Genomic DNA, 15,740 nt, shown 5'->3' with positions numbered 1-15,740 from the left:
AATGCAGTGAAAATTCAACAGATTGAAGATTAAAAACAATTCAATAAATAGTCCATTTATACGGAGACTACAAGAAACTATAGAGAAAATTATAAGAATCTCTAGATTTCAGGGGTGTCATGAGTACTATTATCGGCTTCATATACAGTATTTGTTATCTTTATGGTGATCCCCTATGGGTAGCACAATTGACAGAGGGGCAGTGATAAAATTGCTTGAGATTTGTTGATATTACTTTGGACATCCATGTTACAGCTTGGGAAGTTGATGGGTCACCAGCAAAATGATCCGCGTGGTCTGGATTAGACATTTTAACGGACAATCCTATATCAACACTGACAAAACTCCAGGCAACTTTCTAGAATCCAGTCTATACGCTAGTTCAACAAAGAGAGGGACAGTATACGTCCCCAATTTACACAATTTTCAACATGCCCCACTCCAGTTCTACGAATCCTACTAGCATACCATTTTCCACCATGATTATCGTCGAAGAATATTTAAAGAGAACAACATTTAAGTTCTTCTGACAAAGCTTGCATGACAATGTTACAAATTGAAAAAGAAACAAACTATTGATATTCAGGCCTTGTCAGAAACAACGTTGACTTGAATCATTACGTTAAACACTCTTAATACGATACGATACTGTATCACTAAATTTAAATAACAAATATAAAAACCATAGGGAGACAAGGAGTCAAAGCACAAGGAGACTAAAAACACTAATGAGGCTAAAAAATAACCGCAATGATCATGTTACAATTTAATGATTAATTACAAAAAAACTCAGCTATTTAAGAATTGTAGTACGTAACAAATTCACGAATAGTCTTACAATATAGACTTTTTAATAAATTTAATGCCGATTTCAATAAATTGTGCAAAAAGCTGATTATCACAAGTGAAGTTCAGTCCACTTCCCGAGTTCAGATCATTATTCACTGCCTTAATGATGTGGTTAACTAAGCGTAGGTGTATCAGAAAATTGAAATATGAGACAGCTTCCTGTAATCAAATTCAGACCATTATTTTCCAATTTATTAAGATAAGATCTGAAAAACTGTTCCTAACATTTACACCTGCGTAACATTGTTATTATGTAAAGTTGCACTTTTGGTATTTCGTCTAAATGGATTAGTTGTTGTAGAGTCCTAAGTGTCCATACAAGGGAATTTTTCTCACAAATTTTTTACTTTTCTGGCCATCCCCCGTGTGTATTTATTAATACAATTTCAAACTGCTCATTTGGGAGAATTTTTTTTCTCACGAATTCTGAATTCAGAATTTTTTCCAAGAGTAAACTCTTTGATAAACTGCCAAATTGTCCATAGGTTGTTGTCAAATTCTCCATAAATGTCATAGATTGTTTTTTTTACAAACTTTACAATTATAGAGTATTTCCCAGAATGTAATCTTTGATGCAATTATAAATGGCATGTTTGAGAAGATTATTTTTCACAAATTTCACACACCCCCGAGTGCATTCTTAAATGAAATTTCACACTGATCATCCAGGAAAAAACTCTCACAAATGTTATAATCATAGGGGTTTTCCCCCCAAATGCATTATTTTATTTTATTTCAAACTATCCATACAAAAGGGGGTTTTTCCGGAGTTTTACATAGAAGAAGGTTCCTTTTCATACTTTTGGTTAGATACCGACTAGAAAAGATGTTTAAGATTTATGCTCCTTATGTCAAGATTTATGTACATGTTAGATTATCCCTATTCTATGTTATATTATCCCTATTCTTAGATTTACTCCTATATCTATGTTAGATTATTAGGATAAGATTTTCCCTATGTTAAGATTTATGCTCCATATGAAGTGATTATGAAGTCATCCTATAGCTGTGAATTGCACAGAAACAACGTGATACTTATATCATCCCATACAAATCTATCTATTTACCAAGCTAGAACTACGATATTACTTCGAATTTTCCTCAAGCCCCTTCTTACATAAGGGTCATAAGGATTCTACCTCTTAGGAAGCTTATGCAAAATTGTAGAGAGTAGATTTCACCTTGTCTAAATTGACGTACAGGACGATTAAGAGATCTGACACCTTTTCTCTTCTTCATTGGTCTTCTTATTAGTAAACATTATATATTCTTATTGCCGTTACTCATTAATTACGACAAAACACCACAGGACTATAGATAAAGATATAAAAGTACTTATAAAATAGGAATCTTTCTGTAATGTAAAAAAAAGCAAAGCAAGTATTAAAACTTAAATTTGATAGATGGATAAAAGTGAATATCAGCTATCGAATGACGGCAAAATCGTCAACTGAAGTTGAAACATTTAAGTTTCAAGGCTGCATAAAAATAACATAACATAAACTTTTAAACTCTCCTAGATAATGTTGAAGCATATCACAGGAGAAAGACAAGTAGAGAGATTGTGGAAAACAAAAAATATTGGCTTGAAAAAGTACACTTTCCAGGGAAATATACTTGAAACACACTTAAAATTTGAGACGCTTAAATGATCTAAATATGGTTTTTTTAGTGATGTTGTTTATGAACAATAGTGATCTTGTAACAAACATGAAATTTCGTCTTTCAACACTGTGGAACTTGAAATATTTAGTTATCAAAGTTGTTGGTGAAATTAAGGAGGGGTTTTAAAATTAGAATCAATCAGGAAAATTTTTGATCTGCTTTCAGAATCTAAGAAGAGAAAAAAACTGTTGGTATATCATGGTAGCTGGTATATTCCTAGAAGTTTTCAAACGAGTGCATTTTCTTTCTGGGATTTTAAGTTTGGGAGAATTTTGCCATAAATTCTTTCCTGCGGTTGAAAATTTCTCTTCCTGAAGAATTTTTTTCTCATAACATTTCACATATAGGGCTTCTCCCTGATATAAATTGTTTGATGAGTTTCTAAACTGCCGAATGGAAAGAATTTTTTCTCACAAATTTAACACTGACAGGGTTTTTCACCAGAGTGCATTCTTTGATGCAATTTTAAACTTTGCTTCCAGGAGAACTTTTTTGTACAAATCTCACACTCATAGGCTTTTTCCCCTGAGTGAATATTCTGATGTGATTATAAATGGCTTGTCTAGGAGAACTTTTTTACACAAATTTTACACTCATAGGGTTTTTCACCAGAGTGATTTCTTTGATGCAATATTAAACTTTGTTTCCAGGAGAACTTTTTCTTACAGATTTCACACTCATAGGGTTTTTCCCCTTAATGCATTTTCTGATGCGATTTTAGATTGCCATTCTGGGAGAATTTCTTCGCACAAATCTTACACTCATAGGGTTTTTCACCAGAGTGAACTCTTTTATGTGAGTCTAAATGGCTCTTCGTGGAGAATTTTTTTTTTTACAAATTTTACATTCATTGGGATTTTCCCAAGAGTGAATTCTTTGATGTGAATTTAAATTGCTTCTTATGGAGAATTTTGTTTTACAAATTTTACACTCATAGGGTTTTTTTCACCTGAGTGAATTCTTTGATGTGATTTTAAATTGCTCTTTATGGAGAACGTTTTTTTTTACAAATTTTACACTCATAAGGTTTTTCACCTGAGTGAATTCTTTGATGCGAGTTAATATTGCTCATTGTGGAAAATTTTTTATTACAAATTTTATACTCATTGGGGCTTTCATCAGAGTGAATTCGTTGATGTGAGTTTAAACTGCTCTTTAAGGAGAATTGCTTTTTACAAATTTTACACTCATAGGGTTTTTCTCCAGAATGTATTCTTTGATGTACTTTCAAATTTTCTCTTACAAATAGTACCTTCATAGGGCTTTTCGCCATAATGTGTTTTTTTATGCATTTTCAAATTTTGCCTCTGAGAAAATTTTCTCTTACAAATATTATACTCGTATGGTTTTTCCCCAGAATGTTTTCTTTGATGTAATTCCAAATTGTGCCTCTTAGAAAATTTTCTCTTACAAATCTTACACTCATAAAGTTTTCTCCCCGAGTGGGCTTTTTTTAACTGATCATCTAAACAGCAAGATTCACCTTCTGGAAATCCATGTCTGTGATCCAAAACACGAATCTTGACATATGGAATGGAAAAAGCATTAAACGTCCACAGTCAACAGATAAGATGAAATGGAGTTTTGTACAAAAAAGGCATGACATGACAAAAATTAAAAGCACGTGAAACTTTTACTAATCTACAAAACTTAATAAACCATTTGATGCCTGAATTATAAACTGCTAATAAAATTCATTCAATGGTTAGGAACATAATTTTGTATTCGAATAGGATAAAAATACGAAAGAAAATATTATTTCCCTGCAGCAATGATATATATCCGTGGTGCCGTATGAAATCATGTGCCAGTAATGCTCAACACTTACTGTGCCCCTCTATGAAGAAATTTCTTGGACGTTCCTGTCCCAGGTCATATTTTGTGTATTTTAGGATAGTATCTAGCATGCAATTGGCAACAAATCTTCTTCTGTTGACTCTAGTCACCAGACCTGACACAAACAGCAGGTAAAAATCTAATCGTCGATACTTAGGTACAGAAGCAACTGCAGATTTTTTAGAGGCTCCAACCACTTTTTGCAGTTTGGATACCAAATAATATATAGTAATATATTATAATAATATTATATAATAATAGTATTATTTAATAATAGTATAGTAGTATTATATAATAATATACAAGAAAAGGCAAACTTGAACTGGATTAAAATAATCACCTTTGATGTTTCGGCCTGCTTTCATTGTCACCGATATAGGCTGCTCTCTCAATGAAAAATCACGATATAGGAAAGTTTTAAATGTACGATTATTTGCCTTAAAGTCAATCTTTTATATTTCAAGGAGTATGTTAAGTTGCATTCGGAAAATAATTATTGACACAACAACTGAATATTTTTTTTCAACAAACAACGAACAAAAATAGACCAAAAGAGAAAACAAATGGTTAAAAAAAAACTAAAAAGGATAAATATCTTTGCGTGTTAAATCATTTAGGCAGCGCTGTAGCGCTGCCTAAATAAAGAGCGGAGTGGGCACAATGTAATCTTTATTTATTTGTTTGTTTTTTTAGACCTTCGCATAGAAAGAGTTGTCGTAAAAACTTCGAAAAGAGCACATTCAATAGGAAATCGAAATGGCTATTGCCCTTTTTAATAGTCAAAAGAAGTGTTGTAAAATTACCGCAAAATAACTATTCGGCAAATACAATTGGTAAAATAAGTTACTCCCTAGGAAATACGGTGTAAAATTGGGGTTTAGAGTTGCCCTGCAGCTACAAGACCAGTTGAGCATTTCTTTTTAAGCATCACTTTCAGCTTTTAATGAGATTTTTTAATGATTCTGATTTTCCTGTGCTTAATAAAGGTATCGCTCCTTTATCTAGAGTTTCATCAATTTAATTAACAGTCTAGTTTATCCCTTTAGCAATCTTGTGCCTAGGATAACACCTCAGCACATGGACAGTACGTGATTTTGGACATCCATTTTGTAAAAAAAAAAAAAAAAAAAAAAAAAAAAAAAAAAAAAAATATTTACTGATGTCCCCCCCCACAAAAAAAGTCCTGGATACAGCCTTGCGGATTGTATATCAATTTCTACTTCATTTTCCCCTCGTCGCTTCCTTACGACTAACTCATAAAAAAAACATATTTACTATTATTTGGAACTAAAATCATATTAGCAATATTTCTTTACGTTTAAACCTAAGAAATGTTAACCTAACAGCCTTACATATTGGATAAGCCGTATTCACCAACATTTTTTATATCATATACATGTTATTTTTCATTTATTTATAAAAGCACCGAACACAAGTAAAAAATAAGTTTGTAACATTTTGATGACTTTTATTAACTATGCACTGGACCATAATAACGGAACATTCAGTCACCTCATCACAATCATTAAGACGTCTTCAATAGGACCTGCTGGCAAATCTAGATCCTCCCCTTTAGACTTCAATTCTGATTCAGGTGACTGTGCCAGTTTTGATGCCCCCCCCCACAAAAAAAAGTTCTGGATACAGCCTTGAGGATTGTATATCAATTTCTACTTCATTTTCCCCTCGTCGCTTCCTTACGACTAACTCTGTATTTACCTGAAGATTCTTTCAAAATAACTGCTGAAACACAAGCTGAAACGCCGTTAAACTAGAATAAGAATTTCCTAAAGACACTGTAGCCAGAAGCAAATGGTTGAAAAGCAGGCTAAATCTAGAAAAGGGCATAAGAACTTTGGATTCCAAATCGACTGAACCCCCTCCAAAGTTATTTCATCCACACCTTCCACATGAAATGTCTCTGGGAAAATAAAATACATGAACTAATATTAATATATTAAGCCCTTATGGGTCTTTACTATAGGTAATGCTATACGCCTGCCTCTGACTTAAAAAGGAAGTTAGAAATTCAAATCTCCCTTCTAATGAAAATGCGGTATTTTCAGGGGGAAAGGGAGGGGGATATTTTCCGTAGGGAAGAGGGAATATTCAATAGGGGGGGGGCACATGCTAGCTCCCTGGGGAACAACGGCATGAACACAAGATTTCTCTGAAATGTGAAATTTAAAACATTTCTCTTCAGTTTACCATGCACACCTAATCAAAATTTTAAGATAGCCATTTTGTTCAGCGTAGTTGAAAAGCCCGAAAATTATGTCTTAGAGGATTACAACCCCCGATATGGCCATTTGTTGTCGTTGAAACTTCAAAAAGAGCTCATTCAATTAGAAATTGAAAAGACTAGTGCCCTTTTTAATAGTTAAAAGTAATTGGAGGGCAACAAGCCCCCCCCCCCCTGCACTGCCATCATTTCTCCAAACACGTCTAATCACAATTTTTAGATAATGATTTTGTTCAGCGTAGTTGAAAGGTCTGGAAATTATGTTTTTTAGGATGACAACCCTGCCCCTTCCTCACAGCCCCCACCGCAAAGGTTATAGATTATACCCTAAGGGCATATTATGTTCTTATGCAAAGGGTAGTCGTCTAAACTTCGGAGGGGGCCCATTGGATTTGAAATGAGAAGCTCTATTACCCTTTTTAAGAGTCAAAGTGATCAGAGGATAGCCCCCCCCCCTCACGTCGTATTTTCCCCAAATGCATCCAATAGAAATTTTTATATTGCGTTATGTTCAAAAACAGTCAAAAGATCAGATAACAAGGCCTTTGGGGTTAACTCAATTCCCCAGAGGTATATGAGGTTTTTATGGATGGGGTGGTCGTGTGAACTTTAGAACAACCTCATTTGATTGGAAATGTATAGTTCTAGTTCCCTTTTAAGAGTCAAAAGCAATGGAGAGCAACTAGCCCTCCCCTTCCTGACATCCTCTTTTCCCGAAAGGTATTCAATTGAAATTGTGAGATAGCTATTTTGTTATTTCTAGTCCAAAAATCCTATAACAATGTCTATAGGGTGGACACAACCCCTCAGAGCCCAGGGGCAAGGGTTATAAATTATGCAAAAGTGATTTTCCTTGTTGTTCAGGGAGGGGGTACTGTAACTTCCCTGTACAAGGTTTTGACCACGTTGATTCCAATGGTACACTTTTCATTTTGATATGACGCCATTATTGAGGGGTATAAGGCTTTTTTATGAAATCAACATAAATTTATTTTTGCAAAAACTTTTACTTTTAAGACGAACCGAAATAATAGTTAACGTTCCTGTATCAGTGTCAGATGGGAATTTTTTTTCACTAGGCAGTTTTTTTTCAAAACGCGTTTTTTAACTTTTGGTTACTATGGGCTGTGGTTCGCTCTTTACTAGGTTGCAGCTGCCGCTGCAATGACAATACCTTGCCGGGACATGCTTTAAAAAAATGAGCCAAGAAAATGACTAAAAAAAAACAACAGCAAATACCGATATTCCTGATACAATACATGCAATACCAATATGCATGATACTGATACGTGCAATATCCATATGCCCAATACCACATACAGCCCTTCCCCAGGGACTATGGATAGTCATATCATCATCGGAACCATATATATTGGACCTTTGAACTATGTTGAACAAAATGACTATATCAAAATAGTTATTGGACGAGCTTGGGGGGAGGGGGCCGTTAGGGATGGGGGGCTGTCTGTCCTCCAATCTTTTTGCTCACTTAAAAAGGGCACTTAAAAATTTAACTCCCTTTCAAATGAGCTATTACACACCTCTCTATGATGCTCTGTCCACCCCCTAGCCCTTCTAGAATAAAAAGAATAAAAAAAGGGACACACATCAGTGCTACCCATGCAAAAAAGTCATTTTCCTTGGTGTTCAAGGTGGAGGACTGTAATTATCCTACAACAGGTTTTCAACCATGCTGATTCCATTGGTGCACTTTTTAATTTGATTTGACGCCATTTTCAAGGGGTTTCAGGCTCTTTTTCGAAATAAATTTCTTTTTGCAATAATCCATAAATTTCTTTTTGCAATAAACCTTTACTCCTAAAATTAACCAAAACAATAGTTATCATTCCTGATTCAGTGTTAAATGGAGATTTTTTTCACCAGACAGTTTCTTTGAAAACACGTTTTTCAGCTTTTGATTACTATGGGCTGTGGTTTGGTCTTTACTAGGTTGCAGCTGCTGCTGCAACCATGATTGCTAAAAAGGGAGCACTTGATAACTTTAATTCAAAACCAACGGACTCGGTCGAGGCCTTCGGCCTCGACCTCTTCTTTTTATTCTATGCCTCAGGGAATTAAGTGACATGACCTGTGTAATATTTGTGTTTTTTTTGTTCAGATGTTAGGGCCATAGAGGGGTCAGAATAGAGTGGAGGAAGAGGAGGCTGTAGCTGTTTTAGCCTTAGTTGGTTTTGCACTGTAATTAAAAATTAGTGGCTAGCTTATGAGGACCTGGGACTTGGTTCTATATTCTATTAGTGCTATTTGTGTTCTATTGTATGTTGTATGCTTTATTATTGTACCAAAAAAAATAGTTCATGCCAATCTTGTCTTTGGTTATTGTCTCATGCTTACAGAAGTTAGAGCCATAGGAAAATTTGGTGTTGACTGCTGTTGATCCATCAAGACAGGAGATGAAGCATGAACTGAACAAGGGTAAGGGCCATCCACATTGGAAGGAACTGGAGCATTCTTTTCAACTAGGTCTGGGCAGTTTGTCACTTCAGCTGGCAGACAATTGGCTCTTTTTGAAATAACTTGAATTTGATATTTTCCCCTCTTTCTGCCAACATAGTTTGTACCATCTGTTTCCTCTGTTTTTACCAATCACTTTTAGGGCCAGCATAACTGTGGGTACTCCTATTTCAGTGCAGTTCCAAATTCAACCATGAGTAAAACAGTACTTGCAATGCAAACCCTGAAGATTTTGAAAGAAGTAACTAATTACAATGGAATTAAAGCCAGCAGCACAAACTTGGCTTGTATTTTCAGGTTTTTATTACCTTAAATCACAGCTTGGAGTGAAATAAGGACTTTCGATCCTGTTGAATCACTCCTTATGATGACTGTTGTAGTTGGTTAAGTTCTGGTGGAAGATTCTGGTGCTTCCCAGTCAAACTTCCACAGTGTATCTTTCCACTCAGCATCCAGAAGGTGTTTGAAAGCGTCTGTTGATTCAGCAGCAACAGTGTCCTCCTTGAGGTTATTCCAGAGGTTCTCAATCTGATTCGAGAAGAAATTGCATCTTGCTCCAGTTGTAGCGTGATGTTTGCGGATTCGTCTAGGGTGTCCTCGTGTTTTGTGGGAGGTGTCGATCTCAAGAATCTCATTTTCTCGATTGGTTGAGAGGAGTTTGTGCACCTGGATCATGTCTTCACGTTTCTGTCTGTATACTAAGGAGGGGAGATAGAGTTCCTTCAGCCGTTCACTGTATGTCTTGTTTTCCATGCCAACAATCATCTTAGTGGCCCTTTGTTGGATTTGCTCAAGAACAGCCTGGTCCTTTTTGAATCGAGGGGTGGTCAGTATCGTCCCCACCTCCAGTCTAGGTCATACTAATCCTTTGTAGAGTTTGGTGATTACGTGTTTACTCCTACTGGTGATGCTGTGTTTGATGATGCCTAGGGCTCTACTAGCATTGGCTGAGATTTTCTGTGATTGGGAGCTGAATTTCAACTGGGAGTCAACAATGACGCCAAGGTCTCTCTCCTCCTGGACAGGCTCAATTGTGTGGTGACTTCCAGAATTTTGGGTCATGAGGTACTGATGTTTGGGGTTTTTGTGTCCGAACTGTATGACCTTGCATTTTTCTGCGTTGAATTCCAGCAGCCATCTTTTGACCCAGGAGCACATGTGGTTGATTGGATGGAAGAAGAGGTGTTGGCAGGACCTATGAGTTTCAAATCATCCGCATATAGGGTGGTTTTGTTGCTGGTGATGACGGGTAGCTCATTTATGTAGATGTTGAACAGGGTGGGGCCCCATTTGATGAACCCTTTTATCAAGTCCAATCCTGTCTTTTATTCAGTTCCCAATATGACAGAAATTTGGTATTCTGTGTTATTGCCCATTGGTAGGCTAACTTTCTTGCTACATAGGGAGTCAGCCAATGGTTCAGCAGAGAGCATTTTCAAGGTATACAGTGAGCTCTTTCTCTTGTTTGGGAGTAAAAGATCTTGAGAACCTGCTTGATATCTTACATTTTTGCCTTGCATTGTCTCATGGCATCCACAAGGGTAATCTTCTTTAAAGAAAATTCTTCTGCAGTTGCTTGAAATGGAAAAATTCCCATTTACAAATAGAGCAACAGCACACCTGACTAATTCTGGATTAGAAAGACCACCCCTCACTTAGAAGTAGTTGCAAACCATCAGTAAAAGAAAATTACAATTGCCAGCATCTGAAGAAAAAAAAACTCAAATATTACACAGATCATGTCACTGAATTCTTTGAGACATAGAATAGAAAGAAGCCTGCTGGTCCTCCATAACAAAACTGGAATACTTAACAATTTTCTACCCCCAGCTACATCTAATTCCATTTTCCATGCAAAAGAAATTCACATAAAGCATCCATAGTTGCCCCAAAAACAGCATCTTAAGTCACCTTTTAGTGATGGCATTTAAAAAATTATTTATTTTTTTGTGGATAATAAACCAACATTTACTGATGAAAATTGTCATGCAAACAGCAGGGGCATTACATCTCTGTTGATAACTTACAGCCAAAGACCTAGCCTATAATACCTTCAATAAAGACTACATGTGCCATGATTTCCAGCAAGTATATAAAAACTTCTTTACCTCTTTTCTTGGTTGTCTCTCTGATCCAAAATCTAAAGCTTGCAGCAAGTGTTAGTCACATGAAGGTTATCTAGTGGGAATTTTTTGAATGGATTAGCTCAAAAACTTTAGACAAGGGTTTCATGTACAGAGTTGCCCCCATGCAATTTTGCCCTCCTCTCCCCTACAACAAAAAGGTATACTGTTTAGAGAGAGTGCATAAATGTGGAGGTTCCCTAATCAATTAGCAGTGGATAGTGGGGAAAAACTTGGGCCTAGCTACTCACTGGAACAATTCTTCCTTACAAGACAGTGATTTGATTAATTCTACCTATGGTGTGGTCACCTGAGCAAATTCAATTCATGCAATGAAATACAGAAACTCTTCACTAAGGGCATCCTGAACTAGTCTTTGTACTGTGAAGAACAGGTTTTTGAATCCAATTGGATTATCTTTTGTGCTGTGATATAATGCATTATTGACTTTTATGATGAAAAAGTTTTTGGATTTAATTGGATATCCTGAAGGTACAATTCATCTATAAAGGATTATTCCTTTCATATGGTTGCTGCTGTCAACACATTGAGTCCTAAGTATTGCTTTAGCTAAATCAGGATCTATTTTACAGCTCTAGTAACAGAGCATATTGCTAAAACTGACAAAGACATACACTAGAGTAAGAAACAAGAACCAGAAAAACAAGAGAAATTCATAGAAGTATGCACAAAGAATATATAATTTTGGCTATATATTTTCACATTAGAGAGGGGGAGTGTATATTGGGGCTGGGCATTTCTGTATCATAGCAACTATGCCAATATTTGGACAATGTTGGTTGGAACAAAGCAATAAAGCTCATTTGGTTTGCAACATAAAAATAGTGGATAGTGTTTGACCATGGATGTTCAAATGAAGATTTTGAATTTGCCAAGGAGTGAAGAAGAGGCAATTACACTTTTCCACAATAAGGAAGTGTAGCCCAAAACAAAACTGTTTATCAATGGACACAACATGGCTTTATACTTTTTCAAGAAGGATCCTTTTTGGAAGTGTACAACTAGGCTGTATTTGAAAAAATTGGTTTGCATGTCAATACATGGTTTGCCAACAGTAAAATACCATTTGTTACTATAGTTTATTTGATATGCAGTTTATTTCTTTCATCATATTTTTATCATATTTGTTTCATCATATCATTAAGATTAACCTAACTTCACTTCTTGGGTGTGATTGCTATAATACACAAGTACCTGGAGCTGCAGTCAAAACATGTTAGCTATGATTATTCTGCAAATTATAAAGTATGATTTTTTTTCTTAATATGCTTCCTTCATAATAGCTCCTAGTCAAAACCTTTACCACAAAAAAAGGTACTTGTACGATAAACCCCCTACTGCTCAAGTTGTTCATTCATTGATGCATTATAGAACCATTTTTTTGGTTAGTTTCTTTCAGCTTAGTGTAAGACAGGACAAAGAGAAGTGACAGAATAGATATAAAATATATAATTTGGGCTATATATTTGTACATTAGGGGGTGATGGGGGTAAAGTATTTGGGCAGTGTGAAGTTAGAAAACAATTCTTACTATATAACATGCAGAATAATTGTACCTAACACATTAGGCATGCATACCCGCTATACTTTACCCCCAACCCCCTAATGTGCAAATATATAGCCCAAATTCAATTTTAAAGTATTATATTTTTATCTTACTTCTGTATATTTCATTTATATTGAGCATCAGAGAAACATAATAGAAGAACATTAGGTAAGGGGTATATCACAGAAGTACCAAAAATATACCAAAAGTATTTTGCAACACCCATCTTTGTTCATTGCTAATTTATAAGGCTTAAAGGATCTGTAATAGCCAATAAGACTTAAAAGGCTTATAAGGCTATTTAAGATCCTTTATAAGGCTTAAAGGATCTTAAATAGCCTATAAGAAAAAATTCCATGGATTAAAATTCTACTGAAATAACAGAATTTGTATTGGTATAGACCTCTTGTGCAATCAAAACTATATAATCTTTGAAGCACTAGAAATAAGAAAAGGGGAGACATATTGGCTAAACAAAACCTTCTCATGATATATTCCTGGCCCTGGATTTATACCTGAAAGTTTCATTCACCAAACTTAATTTTCCAATATGGCAAGAAGCCTGTCCAAACAAAAGTTTTACTGAAAGTAAGATCAGAGAATGGGACTAACTGGAAACCATGGAAATGCTTAAGCTAATTTTTGGATTGACTTGCTAATAACACAGTTGAACAATAGAATGGACACAGGCATTATAGTTAAAATCAAAACATCATCCTGAATCTAAATAAAATACCTTTTTGTGTAGGAAATGAATTTTAGCCCCACTCCCCTAATATGGAAATATATACCCAGCATTGTTTATAGGCCTATGTAATGAATTTTCCCTTTGGCTACTTGGACAAACTGTTAAATCCCTGTAAAGAAAACAGTGACCTAAAAAATTAAGGGCATATATCTAACTCAGTGTATATATTTACATACTGGGGGGGGGGGGGAGGGGTAAATATCATTTCAAATCCAAATGAATGTTATAACCTAGGCTTTTTGGATTGAGGATGAAATTCTGGTTCTAAATGTAGGCCTAGGCCTATGTCTCATTCTTAGCTATCTCATTAGTAAGTTAATCTGAAAATTCACCTAATTTTCATGCCACAGTTGCAACCATTATATTAGGAAAAAAATACTGAACTGTAAACATGCCTAGCCAATAATGGTTGGCTGGTCTGCTCATACATCATGGTTGTTTCTCTCAAAGCAGAAATTTTGACACATTGTTGACCTAGAGGGTTATAATCTATACTTTTACTGTTTTGTTAGAACTTGTGGGTACAGAGTTTAGCAGGGTTGAATTTCAGAAAGTTTTAAATATACACAGTAGGCAATGCAAAAATTATTCTAATTGAGGGAACAAATGTAACACTAATATTATATAACATAAATAATACCAGACAATTCTTCCAATATTGCTTAGCCTATGTCTAAATAACACCTACTTTTCAAAACCCAGTAAATATTTACCAAATCATATTATTGAGTTACAACTAAAATGAATATACCACTTGGTACCTTTTTTTATGATCTTTACAAATATAATGATCATTTGGTAAAATTCTACTTTAGTTACTTTTACCTATCTTGGAAAGGGGTGAGGCTAGAAAAATGAAACTTTCAAGGATGGGTCTACAGGCTAAAGTATGTCCTGGGAAGGTATTTTGAAGTACATATCTCCTTTCCTTCTCCCTCTAGAGGATTTGCCTACATGACAGTTCTATACCTCTTGAAATTTTGACGAAACAACATTGTACCTTAATTTTCAGTTGTAAGATTCTTTTTCTCTGGCTTTAGTTCTGGAAATGTAATTCCTGTTATTTGAGTAGTATTTTAAGCCATATCAATGTTAATTTTCAAAATTTAGGAAATGTATTTGCATTTCTTTAAAACTCTATAAATGAGGATTGAGCAAAGTTTTGAAGCTGAAAACAATTTTGTTAGACTTCATTTTAAGCAGAAGATCTATATTACAAGGTTTCACTTTTATAACACACCAATTTTTAAAGGTCATCAAAGGTCAGGACCCTCTAGAGGGAGAAGGAGTGGAGGTAGGTACTTCAAAATACCTTCCCAGGACATACTTTAGCCTGTAGATCTATCCCTGAAAGTTTCATTTTCCTAACCAAACTCCTTTCCAAGATAGCCAAAAGTAACTAAAGTAGAATTTTACCTGATCATTTTTGTCAGAAATGAATTTTAGCCCCCACCCCTGTATATACCAATTCAGGGTAGGCCTACCTATATACTTGCACATTAGGGGGGTGGGGGAAAGTTTAAACTTAGCTCTCATTTACATCAGAAATAAAATTACCCCCACACCCTAATGTGCAAATATATACCTCTCTGAATTGGTATATATAGGGGTGGGGGCTAAAATTCATTTCTGACAAAAATGATTAGGCTATTATATTTGTAAAGAGCATAAAAAAGGCATTGACTGGTATATTCACTTTAGTCGTAACTCAATAATATGATTTGGCAAATATTTACCCAAAATCCAATCCCTCCCCCTGACCTAACTGCCAGAAATATCCATAGGCAAATTCCCTCAATCATCCTAGGCTATATGAGACCATCAAGGGGAAGGGAGAACGCACTTACAATTCCATTGATTATTATAGCTAAATATATTTTTACAGGTTAAAAGGTATAAAGTGTTGTGCTCACCCTATTTCCATTCCAGAATTTGTATTCTGGAACTGCGGACATTCAGTTTAGGAATTTTTTATTCTTTTTGAAAGTAGCCAGCAGGGTTGCCATTCAGCCCTTTTTTGGTTTCACTTTGGGTGACAAAATAGTGTCAATTTTGTATAAAAAGTGTCATTTTCCAAAAATTTGCCGCTCGCGACGCTTCGCGTCGCTCAGGCTCATATCAAAAGCTTTTCAAATTCAAAATATGGGACAATTTGCTTGGGATCACCCCCGCGTGATTTCCCGCATCTTTCAATTCTCCAACATGAAATGTCGGATCTAATGCCATGTATCAACT

The 15,740-nt window shown here is 35.3% G+C and overlaps 1 long non-coding RNA gene across 1 annotated transcript in view; it reads right to left on the bottom strand.

Annotated features, from left to right (window-relative positions):
* Window positions 1-15,490, bottom strand: part of LOC148947389 (uncharacterized) — a 39,616-nt gene extending 24,126 nt beyond the window's left edge. The window contains exon 1 of the long non-coding RNA XR_016142358.1: window positions 15,419-15,490. This is a non-coding gene — a long non-coding RNA (uncharacterized LOC148947389). The remainder of the gene's footprint in view (window positions 1-15,418) is intronic.
* Window positions 15,491-15,740: the final 250 nt, after the last annotated feature.

Source organism: Artemia sp. Qi Xiang Cuo, chromosome 10 (assembly GCF_049724085.1).
Source record: "Artemia sp. Qi Xiang Cuo chromosome 10, ASM4972408v1, whole genome shotgun sequence".
In the NCBI taxonomy this organism is placed as follows: domain Eukaryota; kingdom Metazoa; phylum Arthropoda; class Branchiopoda; order Anostraca; family Artemiidae; genus Artemia; species Artemia sp. Qi Xiang Cuo.
Note: the sequence above shows the minus strand (reverse complement) of the source record. Positions and strands in the feature narration are given on the sequence as shown.